Here is an 18842-nt window from a genome sequence, read left to right as displayed (position 1 = left end):
ATGCACCTGTAAAGCCACTTTCCATACCCTTTTACATCTATGCACACTAATGCAGTGCAATTCTACGTAACCTGTGCTGTCTAAAAGAGCAAATTTCCTTTCATAACTGGGTTGGACACATTTGTTTGGTACCTGCTGGGAAATAACTGACCTTACACACAGAACTCTTAAAAGCAGATTGCCTGCAAACAAAATCCAGGAAAGAGAAGGTGAAAGACCAGCACATTTTAAGTTAAGATTTTGTCAAATCCCTCTGAATGTTTTTTATTAATGCTTTTTTTTATTTTCCTCTTTTGGTACAAGTTGATCTTAAAAGATTACCTTGAACTGAAAAAGGCAGAACAATTGGAGGAGACAAAGTCTGATTTATAACTGAGGAAAAATGTTTGCATGGACAACTCATACCACTGCTTCTGCTTAATCAACATCTTTTTCCTTATGTTGCTCCATCTCTATAGTTGATAAAAATTACAGGGTCTAAAATGGGCAAGAGAGGAACAATACAAGTGGGCTTTCGTAATTTCAATAAGATGACTTCTCTTGGTATTTCTTCTATTTCTGCTTGGTATCTCTGCTGCATCTTTGAATAGTCTTGACTGTGCCATCAATCCAACTTTTCTGTATACCTTACTGAAACACTACGAGATCTGAACTTAACACGTAAACTGCAATAAGAGAGAAAAAATTTAACCTTAATCAAAGAAATCTTTCTTCTTTAAGACCTAAGTAAATTAAAAGACATCTAGGGTGAAAAGCAGGTAGGACAGAGAGGCAGACTGTAAGAATAGGCAGAGCAGAAAACTACCAAGACTCAGGTCTCGGGTACAAAGGACTTTCTTCCTTCCCTCAGCACTCTGCCTCCACTCCAGCGCAGTGCCTTGCTGCATGTCATAAACCACAGCCATGTCAACAGACGCCGAGATGGCCATCTTTGGGGAGGCGGCTCCTTACCTCCGGAAGTCAGAGAAGGAGAGAATCGAGGCCCAGAACAAGCCTTTCGATGCCAAGACATCCGTCTTTGTGGTACATGCAAAAGAATCCTATGTGAAAAGCACAATCCAGAGCAGGGAGTCAGGGAAGGTCACCGTCAAGACTGAAAAGGGAGAGGTGGGTAAAATGCAAGATTTACAAACAGCATTTCATTCCCACTCTGACTCTGAGTTGACATGCTTGTCCCTTGCTGCCCTCTGACAGACCCTGACCGTGAAGGAAGATCAAATCTTCTCCATGAACCCTCCCAAGTATGACAAAATCGAGGACATGGCCATGATGACCCACCTCCACGAACCTGCTGTGCTGTACAACCTCAAAGAGCGTTACGCAGCCTGGATGATCTACGTAAGTGGCAGCAGCAGCTTCCTTTGGGCAGCTGGAGGAACTGCTCTGCCAGGCCCAGGGGAAGCCAACGTGCTGTGTCCCTTCCTCGCAGACCTACTCGGGTCTCTTCTGCGTCACTGTCAACCCCTACAAGTGGCTGCCCGTGTACAACCCGGAGGTGGTGTTGGCCTACCGAGGCAAGAAGCGCCAGGAGGCCCCTCCACACATCTTCTCCATCTCTGACAACGCCTATCAGTTCATGCTGACTGGTGAGTGGCTCTCAGGCTGATTTCATCAAAAAGACATTTTAAAAGTGTTCACAGAGTTTCCCTGATAAATCTGATGATAATATCTAAGTAGGTCATTACGGTTTATTTCAGCCATGGCATTATTAACTTCTAATTTAAAAAGGATTTCTTTCACATCAGTATTTCTAAAAGGGATGTACAGTACCCCTGATACTGTGTCAGGAAAAACAATAAGACAAACAATGGACTAGGTGGAGCAAGGAATATAATTAGGTCTGTAATGAAGCAGTGAAAGTGAACAGGATATGAAATCCATATACATAGAAATATGTGAAAATTCTGTCCAATGATCTAATTCATCGAAGGACCACAGGAAACATCAATAATAGAACTGTTCAGATTTGTCTTGACAAAACCATGTAATGAAAAATGAAATAAGGTTATGTGTTGTTTCCACCTTTTCATTTCTTTCTCTGTGCTATTGAGTTCAGAAGTATTACCCATCATCAGGATTCCTCTGTCATGGGTCCTTACTCTCCCCTTCTCTACTGCTCTAAAACAAGTCTGTGTAGCAGAAAATTAAAACAATTCACTGTATGCAGGGGGAAAAAAAGACCATAGAGTGGTACAGAGAAGTAACATGTGGCTCTTCAAGGGTCTTCAATGTCCATGGAACAGCATTATAGAATTACAGAATGGCCTGTGCTGGAAAGGATCTTTAAAATCACATAGTCCTTCCCTATGACATTTATAGAGACGTCTTCCACTAGATTACATTGCTCAAAGCTCTGTCCACCATGTCCTGGAGCACTTCCAATGATAGGATATCCACGACATCTTTGGGCAACCTGTTACTGCAACTCACATCCATCATCATAAAATTTACTCTCTTTGAGTCTATAAAACTGTTACCCCTTCTTCTATCACTACAACTTTGGTAAAAAGTTGTTGTCTTTCTTATAAGCCCTCTTTAAGGACTGAAAGGCTGCAATAAGACATCCCAGGAGCCTTCTCTACCCAGGCTGAACAATCCCAACTCTCTCAGCCTGTCTCCATAAGAGAGATGTTCCAGATCACAGATCATTTTCTAACAGGTCTGTGTCTGTATTGCACTGGCGACCCCAGATCTGGACAGATTATTCTACGAGGCATCTCACAAGAGTAGAGGAGAGGGGCAGAATCACCTACCTTGCCCTGCTGGCCACGTTTCTTTTCATGCAGCCCAGGATCGGATTGGCTTTCTGACTCCAAGTGCCCATTGCCAGTTCATGTCCAATTTTTCATCCTTCAGTACCCCCAAACCTTCTTTGTCGGGTTGGTCTCAAGCCAGTCACCCCTCAGTCTAGGCTGATATTGGAGACTGTTCCAACCTCGGTGCATCACCTTGCATTTGGCCTTGTTGAACTTCATGATGTTCACATGGGCCACCTTCGCAATCCTGGCAAGGGCCACCTGGATGGTATCCTTTACCACAGGTTTATAAACTGAACCACTCGGCTTGGTGTGGTCTACAAACCTGCTGAGGGTGTACTCAGTCCCACTACGTATGCAGGTATTAAACAACATTGGTCCCAGTGCAAATCTTTGGAGGACACCACTCATTAAAGTTTTGGACATGGAACTCTTGACCGTAACTCTCTGGATGCAGCCTTCCAGCCAACTCCTTATCCATGTAACAGTTCACCCATCAAATCCATACCTCTCTAATTTCAGATCATGAACTCCGAGTATATGTTCAGAGGTAAGAAAGTGGTGCAAATAACTTCGCAAGGAATTGAAATTGAAAAAAATATCCTTAGGAGTAAATAAAGAAATAAAAAAAGCAACTTCTTTTTTCTTATCATTGTAATTTTCAGTATTTTTGTGTTCTTTGCTTATAAAGCCTATTTTTTTCTGCCTCTTCCTCAGATCGGGAGAACCAGTCCATCCTGATCACGTACGTACACCCCCTGCTCGGGTCCCTGAGGGGCTGCCCAGGGCCAGGGCCCCTCCTGCCTGACCACACGCTCTCTGCTTCTCTCCTTGCTCTGACAGCGGAGAATCCGGTGCCGGGAAGACTGTGAACACAAAGCGTGTCATCCAGTACTTTGCAACAATTGCAGCCAGCGGGGACAAGAAGAAGGAGGAGCAGACATCAGGCAAAATGCAGGTGAGGTCCCTGCGGGGGTAGAAACTTGAAACTTTCAAATTTATTTAGAAGTTAGATCATGGTAAGAAGATTTCCATTTTAGGGGACACTTGAGGATCAAATCATCAGTGCCAACCCACTGCTGGAGGCCTTTGGAAACGCCAAGACTGTGAGGAACGACAACTCCTCACGCTTTGTGAGTTGTTACCTGGGACAACAGTTGAGATCGACTCAAATATTCTTGCAGTCGGGATTGGTAAAATAGATCTCGATTGACTTTTCTGCTGCTTTCAGGGTAAATTCATCAGAATCCACTTTGGTGCCACAGGCAAACTGGCTTCTGCTGACATTGAAACATGTAAGAGCCCCTCCTGGCCTGATCCCCTTCCTTCCAGCCTTCCTCTGTTCTTGTGCTTAACTCTGTCCTGCCATCCTTGCCAGATCTGCTGGAGAAGTCCAGAGTCACTTTCCAGCTCAAGGCAGAAAGAAGTTACCACATCTTTTATCAGATCATGTCCAACAAGAAGCCAGAGCTGATTGGTAGGAAAGATCACTAACTCTTCCAGGCAAAGGTCACTGCATTTAACTCCTTTATGTGCCAATTGCATTTGACCCGTGTCTGTTCTGTCCCTATTTCAGAGATGTTACTGATCACCACCAACCCATATGACTATCAGTACGTGAGTCAAGGTGAGATCACTGTTCCCAGCATTAACGACCAGGAAGAGCTGATGGCCACGGATGTAAGTTCAGAAGTTTTCTAGGTGAACTTTTATTTCTCTGACCTTTAACAGCTGGCGTACTTACTCTAGTGACACTTTTTTCAGAGTGCCATTGACATCCTGGGCTTCACTCCTGACGAGAAAACAGCCATCTACAAGCTGACAGGGGCTGTCATGCACTATGGGAACCTGAAGTTCAAGCAGAAGCAGCGTGAGGAGCAGGCAGAGCCTGATGGCACTGAAGGTACCAGCACAACATATACCAAAGCACTGTACACACCAAACACTCACGAAAATACAGGCAGCAATTCAGGGTCAGTGACTCAGCCTTTCCTCAGTGCCAGTATTGTAGAATAGAAGTGTGTCCTAACCAGACGACACACTGTTCTCTGGAGGAACACAACTCAGTGGAAGCTGCAGATTATTTTTAACAATGCAAAATATTAAGTCCAGTGACTACTAAAGAATGTTTCCATTAATATGTTTTTTATCTTTACTAATATTTTGATATTTACTCAAATTTCCTTTTGATAATTTTTTAAAGGAACACTAAGGTCTACTTTTACATTAACAATTGACTTTTGGGGCTTTAGTTGCTGACAAGGCTGCCTACCTGATGGGTCTGAATTCAGCAGACCTGCTCAAGGCCCTCTGCTACCCCCGAGTCAAGGTGGGGAACGAATATGTGACCAAGGGCCAAACAGTGCAGCAGGTAACAAAACCCCCGTTCTGTTGACAAATCCTCGACTTTCTCTTCTATGCTGCGTGAAGCCTACAAGCCTTCTGTTTTACATTTAGGTGTACAATTCAGTGGGTGCCCTAGCAAAGGCTGTGTTTGAGAAGATGTTCCTGTGGATGGTTGTTCGCATCAACCAACAGCTGGACACGAAGCAGCCCAGGCAGTACTTCATTGGTGTGCTGGACATTGCTGGCTTCGAGATCTTTGACGTAAGGAATAGGGGTTTATCACTGTGATTTTTGAAGTAACTCTATTATGTGCTGAAGTACTTACCTTTTTTTTTCATAAATGGTTTGATCCTTTCATATTCTATCTAAAGTATCATGATTCCAACAGGTTTTTAATCGGGAATAGATTTTTGCATTGCACGTACGCCAGTGGAAATCTCTAAGGGCCATTTTTCAACCTATTCCAAGCAGTAGACTAAGATGGTATTTGGTACCTAATAATGAGACACTAGTTCCACAGAAAAAATTTGTGCTTATGCGGCTTAGGACGTGCTTTGAAATCAGCATCTAAAAATGATGGATACACTGTTGTGCTGTGGACGATCCTGTAACTGAATTAACGCAGTCTAGTAGATATCAAAACTCATAAATTTTAGTCATTGAAATGACCTAAGCTTCTAGGGTCATAAACCTATGGAGAAAGTTTAGCTTGAGCAAAGAGACACACTAGTAGAAGTTCCAAACTCCTGGATGAGTAAAGAAGGAACACTGGCAGATCCTCCTGTGTTTGGTACAAAAAGCCAGCACTGTTCTTTATTACTCTATTTACATTAATAGTACTCTCTATCTGTAACTGTGCAGTTCAACAGCCTGGAGCAGCTGTGCATCAACTTCACCAATGAAAAACTGCAACAGTTCTTCAACCATCACATGTTCGTGCTAGAGCAGGAGGAGTACAAGAAGGAGGGAATTGAATGGGAGTTTATTGACTTTGGGATGGACCTGGCTGCCTGCATTGAGCTCATTGAGAAGGTATTTCTGTAATTCACAATGTGAAGTATTTTCAGAAATGCATTAATTTTATATATATTTATAGATGGAGATGGAAACACATAAGTTTAGATTATTTTACAATTTGCTCAGTGGAAGAACAATCCCTGAGAGCAGTAATATTGTCCCACTCAGGAATTTATTTCATCTGTCAGTCTTTCTGCCTTTTCACCTCTTCCTTCTTCCTTGTGCTTCTTCCAGCCCATGGGCATCTTCTCCATCCTGGAAGAGGAGTGCATGTTCCCCAAGGCAACTGACACCTCTTTCAAGAACAAGCTCTATGACCAGCACCTGGGCAAGTCCAACAACTTCCAGAAACCCAAACCTGGCAAAGGCAAGGCTGAGGCCCACTTCTCCCTGGTGCACTACGCTGGCACAGTGGACTACAACATCACTGGGTGGCTTGACAAGAACAAGGACCCTCTGAATGAAACGGTGGTGGGGCTGTATCAGAAATCATCCCTGAAGACCCTGGCCTTACTCTTTGCGTCTGCTGGAGGAGAGGCAGGTCAGTTCTCTGAAATTCGTATTTTCATATTTATTTAATGACTCTTACCAGAGACATGAATATCAGTTAGTGTTCTAAAGAAACTGCACGTTGTGCAGAGCCTCCCCTCACTTGAATTTATTAATAAAGAAAAAGATCCAATGTATTTCAGGCCTTCCACTCAGCCATTATAGTCCCTTGGATTATCACATACCTTTGGTCCTGTGTTTCTTCAGATTGAGTGTTGACTCTATTGCTTTCTAGGTTCCATTTTTATCATGACTGGTATATATGAACAAACTTGTTCTATAAAAGTTGTAAAATCATCTTTTTTTTTGGTGTTCTTCAGAGGCTAGTGGTGGTGGTGGTGGTGGCAAGAAGGGAGGCAAGAAGAAGGGTTCTTCTTTCCAGACAGTGTCAGCTCTGTTCAGGGTGAGTACAAAAGTCATTCTCTCTACTTCTTCCTGAGTTTTTTTGTTTGGTTGGTTTGGGTTTTTTGGCAACAAAGCCATTTCACTGCATCTGTTAAAATTTTTTTTCATCAAGAACATCTCTGGTTATTCATAAAAGAGCTGACAGGAAGTCAGCTGAGGCCAGCTGAGGAAGATACATCTTGATCTTGCCTTTCTTCAATTGCTGGAAAAAGTACTTAATTCAGGCTACAGTTTTATTTATTTACAAGTACACTGGTTGGCAGGATCAAGCTCTTCATCCTCTCCCTTTGCCATATGACGACAATGGTCGATCTGGGTACCTGCCTCAGGGAATCTTAAGTCTTGATCGCACATGCAAATGTATGTGCATTTGCACATGATAATATATAAGACATAATACCTAACACATTGCTTTCACACGATTCTACATATGAAGACAAGGCAATAGAGAAATGCCAAAGTCAATTATCTTTCTACCAATGGGCAGAGTTAAGGCAGACTGAAACACTCTTGTTTCTGCACTTGTGATATGTAACTAGTATGTGGCACCCTGAACAGTTTCTCACACTGTGAAAGAGGTGTTTGCCTGAACAGCTTTGCCCTTGCTCCAAACCAGGGCTAAACTGAGATGTGTTAGGACCTAGTTAGTAAAACTGATAGCTAAAGTCAGATATGGTTCCTGGATTTGCTTTTAAAAGCACTTCTACGAAGGGGTGCTGCAAGGCCTGCCACTCATACCTTTGTTCTACGATTTCTGACCCCCATTCTCACTGAACAGGGAATCTTTCCTGTCATGTCCTGCTCAATCTTTGTCAAATGTATCTTCACAAGTAGCATCTAAGGCCATTAAGCTTCCCTTTCCCAGCCTTCTCTGCAAACACGGTCCTTGTCCCTCTTCTCTTTTTGTTTTTTTCTGATCACATCAATAGTGTCTTCCACAGAGTAAGGATCTAGAGATTACAAAGAATCATCTTTTACTCAAAATTATGCTTTTTGCTATGAACAACAAGTCACCATTCTCCATAGATGTCCTGGCTCAGTGCATACATCCCTCTGTCTCATAAAAACACATGACTTTCTCTCATGCTCAAGAGTGAAAGGCAGAAGAAAAATTCAGATGGTTTTAGTCAGGAATTACAAACCCATTAACACCTTCCAAGACTTTACTCACATCTGGAAGTATAACTAAAGAAGTACCAATTCTAAATGAAAAATCGTTGCTCATAAACCCACAGGAAAACCTGAACAAGCTGATGACCAATCTGCGGAGCACTCACCCCCATTTTGTGCGGTGTATCATCCCCAATGAATCTAAAACACCTGGTAAGAACCCCAAGTTCAGAGAAAAAATAGTCTGATAAAGCCATTATTCTCTATGCTTTATCATGAAGTATCAAATGGTTTTCTTATTTGCTCAGGTGCCATGGAGCACGAGCTGGTGCTGCACCAGCTGCGCTGTAACGGCGTGTTAGAAGGGATCAGGATTTGCAGGAAAGGATTCCCGAGCAGAATCCTCTATGCTGACTTCAAACAGAGGTCAGTCTCCTTTCTGCTTCCGATTCTTTGCTGAAGAAGTTTTACGTCTTAAATATTTTAACACTTCTGGATATTTTTTAATGCAAACTCCTTCCAATTATAACCAAAAGAAAGGGAGAAGTTGGAATGCATAACCAAAGGTAACATGCATGGTTAGCAAAAGAGAAATTGTTGAGAAATTAAGAGTGTCAGGTGTCCTCACTGACCACTGTCCGTCACGCAACCGAGCTTTGCCAGGGTCTCTGAGTACGGAGGCCCAGTAGAGCGACACAAGTCACTGATTACAAGATTAAAACCAGCAGTTTGGGATGTGGTTGCAATATGTTCTCAGGTAAAAATTACAAACTCTCTCAGAGTTCTCTGGTCATTGTATCAGCTGCAAGTTTCAGGGCACAAGGCTTTCCGCCTATACACATAGTGGCAATGTTCCTCTGCAACAATTTTCTACAGCACAGTTTAAGTAAAAAAGATATGGATTGAAGTGACTGGAGATCAGTGTCCTCTTTTCATCTGTGACTGGAAAAGTTTCCTTGATTTTGTTACCCTCATGATAAGGGTATCTCTAAACAAGGGACAAAATTCCAACTTCCTCAGCCTGATTCTGCTGCAACACTGATGTTGGTTTCAATAAACATTATAACCTTATGACTTGACATTGCCTTCTTTCACATTTCCTCTAATTACACAGATACAAGGTGCTTAATGCCAGTGCCATCCCAGAGGGACAGTTCATCGACAGCAAGAAGGCTTCCGAGAAGCTCCTTGGCTCAATCGATGTGGACCACACCCAGTACAAATTTGGACACACCAAGGTACAAAACCCCCACTCCCTCACTCACTCCGTATCTGTGCTTTGCCCGGCCTGACAGTGATGTGCTGCAACATTCCCTCTCTAAGGTGTTCTTCAAAGCTGGGCTGCTGGGGCTCCTGGAGGAGATGAGGGATGAGAAGTTGGCACAGCTCATCACCCGCACACAGGCCGTGTGCAGGGGTTACCTGATGAGAGTGGAGTACCGGAGAATGGTGGAGAGAAGGTACACATTCCTTGTCTTCAGTTAAACTCACTGTGGTTGGGGGAAAGTGTTGACACTTTTCAAACTGAAAATATTCATTGTACATTTGAATTATGCTCCAGAGAGTCCATCTTCTGCATCCAGTATAACGTTCGTTCATTCATGAATGTCAAACACTGGCCCTGGATGAAGCTGTTCTTCAAGATCAAGCCCTTGCTGAAGAGTGCAGAGTCTGAGAAGGAGATGGCCAACATGAAGGGAGAGTTTGAGAAAACCAAGGAAGAGCTTGCAAAGTCTGAGGCAAAGCGGAAGGAGCTGGAGGAGAAAATGGCTTCTCTAATGCAAGAAAAAAATGATCTGCAGCTCCAAGTGCAATCTGTAAGTATTATTTGTGTTTCTTCCAGGTATTCTCACAGTACATAACTCTCATGTTACACAATAAATTTTCTTAGAAAATATTTTAGTATGAATCACTGAAGGTAAAATTCAGACCACTCAGTGTCAACATTATAATATGATGTTCCAGCTTGGGAAGGACTTTTGAAGCATGGTAAACCCATAAGTCTGTTTCTCCATAAAAGCTCACAATATAAGGTCCAACTGTAATCACTGGAGATTTAGTACATACAGTTAACGGAGTCTGTAGAGCAATTCTCTGACAACTTTGGTTTCAATCAGTTGCCCAAATATGCTTTATGTCATTTCTTATGATACATGTAATGTCACCTGTCTTTCTGCAACCACTATTCCAGGAAGACACAAAAACCTCCCGGCATTCTGGCAGGCCTACGTGTACCTCCAATTTCCATTGGAAGATCAAATGCTGTGACTCTTGGGGATGGTCCTGTGCAGGGCTAGAGGCTGGACTTGATGGTCCTTGTGGGTCCCTTCCAACTCGGCTCATTCTGTGATTCTGTCATCAAAAGATACGGCAATATTTAAACATTATTCTTGTGTCTTCACAGATTCAAAAAAAAATCAGGTTCAAATTGAAACTACAAATTGCACCTAGACAATATATCAATTTATCTGGCACAAAAAAATTATTCAAAGTCAGTATTGCCAAAGAAGGATTTTACGGAGATAAAAAAAAAAAACCAACCAAATCTGTACACAATTATACTCAGTTCTTAATTTCCAGAGAAAGTAATCAAATCTCTTAGGAAAAAGTAATACTGGATATTATCATCTTATCTTTAACAACAGCAAGACAGAATAATTAATGAAAGTAAAAAAAATAATCAGAATAAAAACGTACTCTGATACTGTGTAAAAAAAGAGTAATTCCATATTTCTTTTCCTCTGCTGGACACACCAAGCTGCAAATACCTGAGACTAGCAAATGAAACTATGTTTCTCTAATAGGAAGCTGATGCTCTGGCTGATGCTGAGGAAAGGTGTGACCAGCTCATCAAAAACCAAAATCCAGTTGGAAGCCAAAAATTAAAGAGGTGACTGAAAGGGCTGAGGATGAGGAGGAAATCAATGCTGAGCTGACAGCCAAGAAGAGAAAACTGGAGGATGAATGTTCAGAGCTGAAGAAAGATATTGATGACCTTGAGCTAACACTGGCCAAGGTGGAGAAGGAAAAGCACGCAACTGAAACAAGGTATGAGGCAGAAAATCTCACCCACACGCCAGAAAAGAGTCCCGTGCTCTTCCAGGACTTCTGTATCTACTTCCTTGATTTACACTTGCTCCCTTCTTCCTAAAGGTGAAAAACCTCACAGAGGAGATGGCAGCCCTGGACGAGACCATCGCCAAGCTGACAAAAGAGAAGAAAGCCCTCCAAGAGGCCCATCAGCAGACCCTGGATGACCTGCAGGCAGAGGAGGACAAAGTCAATACACTGACCAAAGCCAGACCAAGCTGGAGCAGCAAGTGGACGATGTAAGCCCACGGACACACAGCAGGAACAGACAGGTATGGAGTTTGAGCTGGCTGGTGGAGCACTGATGGCCTTGTTCTGTGTAGCTGGAAGGGTCCCTGGAGCAGAGAAGAAACTGCGCATGGACCTGGAGAGAGCCAAGAGGAAACTGGAAGGAGACCTGAAGCTGGCCCAGGACAGCATCATGGATCTGGAGAATGATAAGCAGCAGCTGGACGAGAAACTGAGAAGTAAGTGTGGCCCTGGGGCACCTCAGTGCTGGGCTGCAGCTCTTGTCTTTTTCCTTTGAGCTGTAACCCACTTTGCTTTGCCCAAAGGAAAGACTTGAAATCAGCCAGATCCAGAGCAAAACCGAGGATGAACAAGCCCTGGGCATGCAACTACAGAAGAAAGATCAAGGAGCTGCAGGCAAGTGTCTGCCCTTCCCCTGCCTGCCCCAGGTTCGGCTCAGGGAGGAGGAGGGCACGGGTGTGAAGGGTCCCTCGTGTTCTCCAGGCCCGTATTGAGGAACTGGAGGAGGAAATCGAGGCCGAGCGAACCTCTCGCGCTAAAGCAGAGAAGCATCGGGCTGACCTGTCCAGGGAGCTGGAGGAGATCAGCGAGCGCCTGGAAGAAGCAGGAGGGGCGACGGCAGCTCAGGTGGAGATGAACAAGAAGCGGGAGGCAGAATTCCAGAAGATGCGCCGGGACCTCGAAGAGGCCACGCTGCAGCACGAAGCCACGGCTGCCGCCCTGCGCAAGAAGCACGCGGACAGCACAGCTGAGCTCGGGGAGCAGATCGACAACCTGCAGCGCGTCAAGCAGAAGCTGGAGAAGGAGAAGAGTGAGCTCAAGATGGAGATTGATGACTTGGCCAGTAACATGGAGTCTGTCTCCAAAGCCAAGGTATGGAAAAATAGACTGTAAACCACTTGAAAATTAATTCCATTGAAATGCGTCTTTTCAAATTACGGCCTGGTTACCATCTAACTCCCTGTCTCTCTATGGAGCTGTGTTTCTTACCTTCTAACACCAAGGAACAGTCCAGAGCTTGCAAGTCTGTTCATGTTTTTCTGCTTAGAGTCCCGCTCTTCTGAATAAGAAGGCGTCTAGATCCTAATCTTCTTTCATTCTCTGTGACCTCCACAGGCAAATCTGGAGAAGATGTGCCGCACCCTGGAAGACCAGCTGAGTGAGATTAAGACAAAGGAAGAAGAGCATCAGCGCATCATCAATGACCTCAATGCTCAAGAGCTCGTCTGCAGACAGAGTCAGGTGAGAATACACATCTACATTTGCAGATCAATAATCTCAGAGAGTTATTGCAAAAATTACTCTTCTGGTCACATGTTCTTTCCAACATTCTGTGTCTCCCCTCTAATAAGAATGCTTGAAATGGGATCATAAGTTTCAGCAAGGACTGCTAACAGTTTGGTTTTACAGCCCCAAATGTCCACAGTAGCGTCATCAGTGGCAATAAAAGTTTTGTGTATCCGCAACCTTTCCCAGGTGAATATTCACGCCAGGTGGAGGAGAAGGATGCTCTGGTTTCTCAGCTGTCAAGAGGCAAACAGGCTTTCACCCAACAGATTGAGGAACTCAAGAGACACCTAGAGGAAGAGATAAAGGTGGGAGGGATTTCCATACTTTGTTCTGTCCATCAGATCCCTCCTCTCTAAGAGGTAGTTCAGATACTTATGGGACTACTGAGCTATCCTGATGAGACAGGGAAAAAAAACATTTAGGTAATTTAGTGCTTCTCTTCTCACATTAGCTTCTCCCTAGAATTTATCCATTATTCTCTTTGTCAGTCCCCACTGTCATTTTGCATAGAAGAATAATACAGTGTCCCATTAATATTCAGTCAGATTTCCCAGGATATTTCTGGTCCGTGACTCAATACTCTTGTTGCTGCAGGCCAAGAACGCCCTGGCCCACGCCCTGCAGTCCGCTCGCCACGACTGTGACTTGCTCCGGGAACAATACGAGGAGGAGCAGGAAGCCAAGGGGGAGCTGCAGCGCGCCCTGTCCAAGGCCAACAGCGAAGTGGCCCAGTGGAGAACCAAATACGAGACGGACGCGATTCAGCGCACGGAGGAGCTCGAGGAGGCCAAGTACGTGGGCAGGGTGGGGAAGGTTGGCAGAAACTAAAATCAGAAAATTGAAGAGATCACTGTGATATTCACGAAGAAGTCAGTCTTCTGGTTTGGGGTTGGGTAAAAAGAGAGTAGCAAATAAATTCTGTAATGCACGTGGTTTGGAAAAAAAATTCACAGGCAAACGTTTAGGAGGCAGGAAATTGACAGAGAAAAACAATCTAGTATGTAGACAAATAGAAAAGGAACGTGGACCACAGACTGTGAAGTGGCTAACCACACTCTTGAGAAAAACACCACAGAACTGAATTTCTCCTTGACTGATGACTGTGAGCTCTAGTTACGATTGAAGTGGTAAAACATCTTGTTCTGAAACATCAACCACACACAACAACCCCTCCTTTGCTCTCATGCAACGAAATGTGCTTAACACAGGAAGAAGCTGGCACAGCGCCTGCAGGATGCAGAGGAACACGTTGAAGCTGTCAACGCCAAATGTGCCTCCCTGGAAAAGACAAAGCAGAGGCTGCAGAATGAAGTGGAGGACCTGATGATTGATGTGGAGCGATCCAATGCTGCCTGCGCTGCTCTGGACAAGAAGCAGAAGAACTTTGACAAGGTCTTTTGGGCTCCAGCCCTGGGACTCCTGGGCAGAGCCTCCCCCCGGGATGGCCACATCCCTACTCACGCCCCGTTTCTCTTCAGATCCTGGCAGAATGGAAGCAGAAGTATGAGGAAACGCAGGCTGAGCTGGAGGCCTCCCAGAAGGAGTCTCGCTCCCTCAGCACGGAGCTGTTTAAGATGAAGAATGCCTATGAGGAGTCCTTGGACCACCTGGAAACAATGAAGCGGGAGAACAAGAACTTGCAGCGTAAGTCCCTGGCCCTCTGCTCCGGGATGGGCTTTCTCACCAGCTGAGCATTGCTGCGGGGTCTGTGCCTGCAGCTCTGCAAAGATGCCTGTCACCCTGGTGGGACAGGGCCCTTCCCATTCTGCTCTGGGCCTGAGCAAGCCATTGTTCCCACAGAGGAGATTTCCGACCTCACGGAGCAGATTGCGGAGGGAGGAAAGGCAATTCATGAGCTGGAGAAAGTCAAGAAGCAAGTTGAGCAGGAGAAATCTGAACTGCAAGCCTCCCTAGAGGAAGCTGAGGTACAGCCTTCTGTTGTTAATTGTTTAGTTACAACACAGTTGAGGACCTCTGGTGGTCTAGTGGTTGGGATGCGGCAATCTCACCGCTGCAGCCCAGGTTCTATTCCCGGTCAGGGAAGTCCTCCGGGCAGATGGAGCTCGTCAGCCCTGTAAGGCCATCCATCTAAGAGAAGGTCACTCTAAACAAACCTGCGTCCTGAGGACCTCACTGCCGCTGTCCAAGCTTTCTCGGCCCCGGCAGATGAACCTTACGATTAAAGGGTGGGCTCAGCTCAGTGCACACTGTGTCTCACCTAAAAAACCCACTGCACAGGCTCGAAGGGTAAAGACCTTTCCCAAATCTTTGTTCGCGAAGACTGGCCATGAATGAACAACACAGTTAGGCAACTTCAGGTGACATTTATGAAATTATATACATTGAGAATTACCTCCAGGCACAGGAAGCAGAGATTTTGCACACCACTAAAATCTTTGGATCTACGGGTATACTTTTCTTTTCCTTTCCTGCAGTCTCAGACCTCTTGTTGTACACTATTCTTTATGATAATATTTCATGTAAACTTGTAGACATTGGGGGTTTTTTTAAATTAATTGGGTTTTATACTTTTTTCAGGCTTCCCTGGAACATGAAGAGGGGAAGATCCTGCGCCTGCAGCTGGAGCTCAACCAGGTGAAGTCTGAGATTGACAGGAAGATAGCAGAGAAAGATGAGGAGATCGACCAGCTGAAGAGGAACCACCTCCGAGTTGTAGACTCCATGCAAAGCACCCTGGATGCTGAGATCAGGAGCAGGAATGAAGCCCTGAGGCTGAAGAAGAAGATGGAGGGAGACCTGAATGAAATGGAGATCCAGCTCAGCCATGCCAACCGCCAGGCTGCAGAGGCACAAAAGAACCTGAGAAACGCACAAGCAGTGCTGAAGGTATGGCGTAATTAAACATGCGATGACTGGTTTCTGACACAACTAAATTTTTTTCCTGTTGTGCAATTCTGTCAGTTCTGTACTGATGGGAAAACAGAAAATAGGAAAATAGAAAACACACACCTCACAATCTGTCTTGACTCTCTTTCCAGGATACCCAGATACATTTGGATGATGCTGTCAGGGCACAAGAGGACCTGAAGGAGCAGGTGGCCATGGTGGAGCGCAGAGCAAACCTGCTGCAGGCTGAAGTTGAGGAGCTACGGGCAGCCCTGGAGCAGACGGAGCGGTCGAGGAAACTGGCTGAGCAGGAGCTCCTGGATGCAAGTGAGAGAGTTCAGCTCCTACATAGCCAGGTTAGTATATAAATACATTTAGCATTTATACTTTTGCTCCATACATATAAATTACATATCCAGCCACTGAAGACTGGCTGAACTGTAACAGTATTTTGTAAAATGAAGTAATTTCACAGTAAATAAGAAGTAATAGGTAACAGATAATATTAAGACTGTCTTTTCAGACATAGATATAATATGAATTTCAGTAGACTACAGCGTAGATATCTTAAAAGTAATAATTTCAGAGAGATATCTGACGTTCTTACTCTATTACTTACGCGAGTTCAACACCTTTCACATTTCCCTTTGAGACTTTAAAGGCAAACATTGGCCGACCAATAACAAAACAGCAATACACTAACATTTGTCATTAAGTTCAACAATGTCGTTATAAGTATTCAATAGAACAATTTCAAAGTTTTATGATCACTAGATTGAAAATAGTAAGGAAAAATCATGTCTTTTTTTAATTTTTCAGTCTAAATTTCTTCTCTGTTGCCTAAGAAACTGTTAGGAAGACTTTATGAAGGACGTTCATGAAATACTGAAGCACATCATATCTAAGATACTGACAGCTACTGTAGCAGCTCCATTATAATAGAATGTAACCTGATGGCACAACCTATATTAAAAAAGTTATGCAAATTGCTTGATATGATACTATATCAAGCAAGCTAAAAAAACCAAAACTGTGATGTTCATGCCCTTCAACAGAACACCAGTTTGATCAACACCAAGAAGAAGCTGGAGACAGACATTTCTCAGATACAGAGCGAAATGGAGGATACGATCCAGGAGGCCCGCAATGCTGAAGAGAAGGCCAAGAAGGCCATCACAGATGTGAGTCGGGGCTCCTTTCATTGCTGATGGGGGATGTATTCTCCCCAAAATGTCTCCAGCCCCACAAGGGCTTTGACCTTTTGCTCTGCTCAGGCGGCCATGATGGCAGAAGAACTGAAGAAGGAACAGGACACCAGTGCCCACCTGGAGAGGATGAAGAAGAACCTGGACCAGACAGTGAAGGACCTGCAGCACCGTCTGGATGAGGCCGAGCAGTTGGCTCTGAAGGGAGGCAAGAAGCAAATCCAGAAGCTGGAGGCCAGGGTGAGTAGGGCTGTGTCGGTGCATGAGTGACCCCGTCTCTTGGAGAGACACCCCCAGGGAAGCTGCAGGGACGGGCTTCTCATTGCAGGTGCGGGAGCTGGAAGGGGAGGTTGATGCTGAGCAGAAGCGCAGCGCTGAAGCCGTGAAGGGTGTGCGCAAGTACGAGAGGAGGGTGAAGGAACTCACCTACCAGGTAAGGCTGGAGGTTTCTTTGCATTGCCTTCCTGGTAGAACAGTGTCTCAAAATGTTGGAACATTGCCTTCCAGAGGGTTTCTTTCTATACCTAAGACAATGACAGAGTTAACTGGATTTTGACACTTGTCCTTCTGGACTGCAGTGTTCCATAAACTATATTATTCCCTCTGTTTCACATTTATGAAATTTAGAGAATGATGTAAACAAGGTTTTCTGTTACTTGCCATTCTCTGTAGTCTGAGGAAGACCGGAAGAATGTTCTCAGGCTGCAGGATCTGGTGGACAAGCTGCAAATGAAGGTGAAAGCCTACAAGAGACAGGCTGAGGAGGCTGTAAGTACCAATTTGAGCAAACCAGACCTCCTTCTTGTCAAATTCTGTGTTATTTTCTTCTGTTCATCTTCTTGAAACCTTGACTGCTTTCATGCAACATGATGTCGTTTTGACACAACACGGAATGTGAGAGTAAGACTTTCTGGGTTTGGGAGGAACTATCCTTCTCCAATTCTGTTTTGCTCTATGCCTCATTTCCCACTCTTGTTTCTTCCTTCACACCCTACTCTGGGCGTCAGAGGCAGCTGCCAGTCCGCCTATTGAGGACTGACATGAACTCTGCCTAGACCACGCTCTGTGTAATGTGGCCGTGGCCTTTTTAACATTGCAATATTCTTTTCTATTCCGACATACTTAACACCCTGAACAGCTTCTTGTCTTGGTTGTGAACCTGCTGCGCTAGTCCAGCTGTGGCACTTGAATTTTTCTTTGCCCAGTTTTCAGATATTAAATGTCCACATGCTGTCTGTTGTTTTCACAACTCCTTCTCCCCACACAGGAGGAGCTCTCCAATGTCAACCTCTCCAAGTTCCGCAAGATCCAGCACGAGTTGGAGGAAGCTGAAGAACGGGCTGACATTGCAGAGTCACAGGTCAACAAGCTCCGAGTGAAGAGCCGGGAGTTTCATAAGAAGGTAGCAGAGGAGGAATGAGGTTCCCAAAGCTAAAAAGTGACCTGAGGCATGCATAAATGTAAACCTCTGTGTTGCTTTCTTCTGTAATTATCATTTATGTGTAGGTAATAAATACAGTAGAGACCTTTGCATATGAACAGTGCATACTTTATTTATTCTAGTATTCATTACGTTTAAAAGTATGTCAAAGAGCGTTACATTTTTACATCTGCATTTTAAAAAGTGCATGAAAAATAGTAACGATTATATAGATTTATTATTCCTCTTGCAATGAGAAGTATGCATTTCTTTGATGGACTAAGACTACATTCTTCCAAGTTATTTTGATCAATACTTTTGGAAAAAAATTAAAATAAAAGGAAAAATATTCCTGAAGCATTTAACATATACACACACACCCCTACATATATTAAAAATATGTGTATATACATATATATTTCAATTTTGTTAATTGAAAAACTTATTTGGTTAGGTTTAATGGTATGGGAAACTCAAATTTCACTCCAAGCATTGACAAGCAGTCCAACCGATGTGGTGAGAGTGGCATGAAGAGATATCCTCACTCACTTTCTCTGA

The 18842-nt window shown here is 44.2% G+C and overlaps 1 pseudogene across 1 annotated transcript; it reads left to right on the top strand.

Annotated features, from left to right (window-relative positions):
- The first annotated feature begins 888 nt into the window (after window positions 1-888).
- On the top strand, window positions 889-18390 carry LOC116796358 (annotated as a pseudogene). Its single transcript, XR_004360327.1, has 39 exons — window positions 889-1107; window positions 1195-1338; window positions 1430-1586; window positions 3474-3501; window positions 3600-3714; window positions 3797-3889; window positions 3988-4051; window positions 4135-4233; window positions 4333-4436; window positions 4521-4659; window positions 5009-5127; window positions 5214-5363; window positions 5964-6134; window positions 6354-6660; window positions 6989-7071; window positions 8309-8396; window positions 8492-8609; window positions 9298-9421; window positions 9507-9643; window positions 9745-10000; window positions 10988-11231; window position 11269; window positions 11337-11512; window positions 11597-11744; window positions 11833-11903; window positions 11992-12395; window positions 12639-12764; window positions 12999-13117; window positions 13407-13603; window positions 14021-14204; window positions 14291-14456; window positions 14613-14737; window positions 15351-15659; window positions 15812-16015; window positions 16715-16840; window positions 16934-17104; window positions 17193-17297; window positions 17537-17632; window positions 18132-18390. The product of XR_004360327.1 is annotated as a myosin-1B-like (transcript).
- The last annotated feature ends 452 nt before the right edge of the window (window positions 18391-18842 follow it).

This window comes from Chiroxiphia lanceolata, chromosome 19 (assembly GCF_009829145.1).
Source record: "Chiroxiphia lanceolata isolate bChiLan1 chromosome 19, bChiLan1.pri, whole genome shotgun sequence".
Classification (NCBI taxonomy): Eukaryota; Metazoa; Chordata; class Aves; order Passeriformes; family Pipridae; genus Chiroxiphia; species Chiroxiphia lanceolata.
This window is presented reverse-complemented; position numbering and strand designations above follow the sequence as displayed.